Here is a 4,673-nt window from a genome sequence, read left to right on the forward strand (position 1 = left end):
GCCACAAATATGTGTAATCAATTATCTTTCAAAAAAATGAAATTTATTTCTTACAATTTTGGAGTCTAGGAATTCCACGGTTTAGGGGCACATCTGGCGAGGGCCCTCTTCTGGGTGGGAGCTCCCTACAAAGTCCTGTGACAATGCAGGGTATCACATGGCAAAAGAATTTGAAGAGCAAGAGAGCTAACCTCACTTGGCCTCCTTATAAAGCCATCATAACTACACCCATAACAACCCATTAAACCACTGACCCATTAGTCCATGAATGAATCAATCCATTCCCAAGGGCACAGTCTTCACAATCTAATTACCTCTTAAAGGGCTCATTTTCAAATACTGTATTTGGATTTCACACCCTTTTCACACTATTACAATGGGGATCAAGTTTCCAACCCATGAACTTTTGGGGGACACATTGAATCCATAGCCATATTTGCAGTACATGTAACTGATAGCACTGTTATCCAGAATACTTTAAATATTTTAAAAATCTTATTAATCAATAACAAATATTCTTTAGCATTTTCATTACTTCTTTCAAACTATATTGGTAGAAGAGTTAGTCCGAATTACTAAATACTCTAATATAAAAAAAAAGAAAGAAAAAGGAAATATCCTTAATATCTTTATCATCTCTGCTTTGTCAAACTGAATTTTATTTCATGTAATCAATTCCTCAGTAAAGCTGGAGGAAAACATCAATAACTAAGCAGAACATCTGTAAAATGTAACATTAACTTTAAGGGGAAAATAGGTTCTTTCACAATAGCGCCATCCAGTAGGAATAAGCCAAACAATAGATGTGCACCACATAAATTAATGACTAAAATAAGACTTGTAAAAATAAAACAATGCATAATCTTTTAACCAAATGAAAAGATAAAAATCATAAAGATGTCAATTCTCATATTACTATGTAGTTTTAGTGAAACTCCAATAAATTTGCAATAAAATTTTTTAAGAGAATTGCATGAGTTATATATTTCAAGATTTTCTGTGTATTGTTCTTTTGATGTCTTAAAAAAACTTTCTGGCTGAGGAGAGACTAAACCTCCCAGGGCTAGTCAATTTTTACAGATAACAAGGGTTCAGCGGGAAGCATGTCTTCCTTATACAAATTAGCCAATCCAGAGCCATTCTTCCTCTCTCCGTCCTGTACACCCCAGGAGGCAATATTCCTCTGCCTTGATCATCCCACAGACAGGTACCAGACAATTAGGGATCACCCCTATACCTTGAAGTCTGCTGAAATTATTCAAACTGGCCAATTCTAAACAGTTTACACTGCCCTGCCTTGCCTTTCCAGTGCAAACACCAGTAAAGACTCTGGCTTTAACATTCCCAGGTCTCCTGTCTTCCACCTCCTGACACCCTGGAGTTTTTAATATGTCTTTCTATCACAGGCCATGCCTCCTGGCTCTTGGATCTGTAAGCATAATCATCTTTGTTTTCCCGAGACTCTACTGTGTCTCTTCTTGTAGCTGCACCTGAATGACCATCTCATAAAAGAATACACAACATCAAGGGGTTTGAACTTTTAAACCATATGGAAGTATAAATGTATAAGAACTTCCAATACAAGTTTTAAAAAGAATAACAAATGAGTAATTTGCCCTGCTACACTGTATGCTTGAAGTCATTCACATCTGGAAACATTCTACCCATCTCTGTGTCTATCTACCTACCTACCTACCTAATATCCTTGATGATATTATGGATATTTACCAGATGTTATGAAGTCCCTTTGGGAAAAGCATCATGCTATAAAATAATTGCAACTAAAACAATTTGGTATTAGTACAGAAACAGAGCAATTAATCAATGGAACAGAATAGTGTATAACATAGACTAACAGGTGTTGTGTGTTCGGAGCGTGTGTGTGTCTTCTTGTGTGTGATAATTCAGTTTGTGATAGAGATAGCATTTTCAAAGCAATGGTGATGTACAGATAATTGAACTAATGGTGTTAGCCCAAGCGACTGTCCTTTTGCAAAATAAATTGAAGTTCAATTATTAATTCAAAACATGCTAAAATATTCTAATTAATTTATATTTCTAAGCAAAAAATTAAACAAATACACATGATTTTTAAGAAACCTGCAAAACTCTTAAAATTGTATGATGAAAATTTTGTTTACAAATTTGAGACAAGAAAATACATAAAGTATGACACAAAATGTGAGTCATTAAAAAAAAGTTTTGACGTGATCAGGCAATTCAGAGAAAATGAAGGAAAAAACAATAAATAACATATGCTCAGTCTTTCTAGGAATCAAGAAAGTACAAATAAAAACAATGCAGTAAGACTTTTATTCTATTTTATTTTAAAAATTCAAATGTTCAATAACATCAAGTACAGGCGAGATGTACATAAATGGATTATCTTGTGTTAGTGTAAATTTGGAATTATCTATTAAATTTTAAATGCACTAATTCCATAATCCAGCTATTCCACTTTGTGGAATCTACCATAGAAAAATAGTATGTGAATATAGAGGTATACTAAAAAAAATTTATTGAACATTGTTTGTAATGATTAAAAACTTGGGGAAAAACCTCAATGAGATCACCATTAAAAGAATGATTTAATAAACTATGGAACAAACTTGGTATAGATTACTATGCAGCTGTAAATATTCATAGAATACTTCAAACACATTCAATTTTATAACAAGTCAAGTACAGCATAACATTTATGTTTTCAAAATCCACAAAACATTTTTTTTTGCATGTATATATGTTTGTCATTATATATAAAATTTATGTAAGGACATACACAAAACTAACCTCATTGATAACCTTCGGGGAGGAGACAAGGATTTTAAAACAGGCTTTGCAAAGAGGATGAATTCATATATAATCTTAAGAATTCAAAGATTTTTTAAATGTAACACTACATAATGAATTACGCTGTATCGAGGGGAGGATTTCTCTCTCTGATTATGCCATCTCAGAGGTTTGCCTCTAATTACTTATTATGCATAAATGATTCCTCTCTAAGTGTGGGTGGCAGTTACTTCCACCCTCTCCATATGTGATTTATTCTGAATAATTTGTGTTCTGCTTCTGTGGTCTGTAGTATCTCCATGTGAAATCTGAATGTACTCTGCTTACGTTGAGGTATCTTACATCTCACATATTTTCCTAGGAGAGTTAACTTCCTGATTGGAATCTAAGCAAAAATATTTATGCCAAAACTCTACCTTGTAAAAGTATGAAACACCCTTCTTGGTGGCAAAAGCACAGAGACTTGGACGTGTAACCCTCTGATAGTCAAATCTCATGGTATATAAATGAGTCGTAGTGTGGTACATAAGAACATGACTTTGTAATAGAACTCACCTCACTTTCAGATTAAAGGAGGAAAATAATGCATATGATCCTCTCAATAAATGCAAATAATGATAAAAGTTAGGAATTAAGACAAATTTCTTAATGTGATAAAGCATATCCATCAACCCCTCCCCACAGCCTATGTATTAAATAGTAAATAGAGGGTTTCATCTATTTTAATATTATAAAAAATAAAATAGCATTTCTATGCAACCTTTTACTAGCATCCTCAGCAAAGGCAATAAGGCAAGAAAGAGAAACAGATGTGTAAGGATTTGAAAGAAAGAAGTACATCCACCACTATTTAGAGATAATATTGTGTACCTGGGAACCCCCAAATAATATACAAAAATTTTAAGATTAATAGCAGTTTTTAGAAAATGGTTAATGTAAGAATAAAATGACTATATATATATATATATATATAAGCATACCTACAAGTGTACACACATATATATAAAGCATTTACATAAAACAACAGCCCACAAAAATACATATTAATTACTTTTATATATAATTTGAAATGCCATATAGTACTAGTTTCTTCCAGAAAGAAATTTTCTTTTCTTCTGCCAGGACCAAGGCTGGAATTATTTCTTAGTTACCAAAACAATTGTGAGAGTACAGCATATGGATACTTTGAAGCCCTGATTCTCAGCCGGGATTGCATAGTAAGATCTTTGCTGTGGACCGTGACAAACTCTAGCCCTGATGCCTTCAGCACCTGGTATCCACAAAGTAGGTCAACCTTTTGGATGTCTCCTGAGATGAACAAATGTCCTGTTGTAAAAACTGCAGCTCACTCACTTGCCACCGGCCTGTGCTCCGCGTCTTCCGGCTGCTCCACCACCAGGTCCTCCGTCACCAGGTCCTCCGTGGCCACTGCCACAGACGCCGATCACAGTGGAAGAAGAAATCGCTGCACTAGTCATGGACACTGGCTCCGGCATGTGCAAAGCTGGCTTTGCTGAAGACGAGGCCCCCCGAGCCATGTTCCCCTCCATCGTGGGGCGCCCTCGGCACCAGGGCATGATGGTAGGCATGGGCCAGAAGGATTCGTACGTGGGTGACGAAGCCCAGAGCAAGGGAGGCATCCTGACCCTGAAGTGCGCCATCGAGCATGGCACCGTCAACTTGGATGACACGGAGAAGATCTGGTATCGCACCTTAACAACGAGCTGTGCCTGGCTCCCGAGGAAAACCCCGTGCTGCTGACTGAGGCCCCCTGAGCCCCAAGGCCAAAAGGGAGAAGATGACCCAGATCATGTTCGAGACCTTCGACACCCCTGGCCATGTAGGTGGCCATCCATGCCGTGCTGTCCTGGTACGCCTCTGGT

General features: G+C 36.5%; 1 pseudogene; it reads left to right on the forward strand.

Moving 5' to 3' along the window:
* The first annotated feature begins 4,239 nt into the window (after window positions 1-4,239).
* The window catches only part of LOC103605927, a 1,742-nt pseudogene continuing 1,308 nt past the window's right edge, over window positions 4,240-4,673 (forward strand).

The sequence above is a fragment of the Galeopterus variegatus genome, unplaced genomic scaffold (assembly GCF_000696425.1).
Source record: "Galeopterus variegatus unplaced genomic scaffold, G_variegatus-3.0.2 Scaffold6182, whole genome shotgun sequence".
NCBI classification, from domain to species: Eukaryota; Metazoa; Chordata; class Mammalia; order Dermoptera; family Cynocephalidae; genus Galeopterus; species Galeopterus variegatus.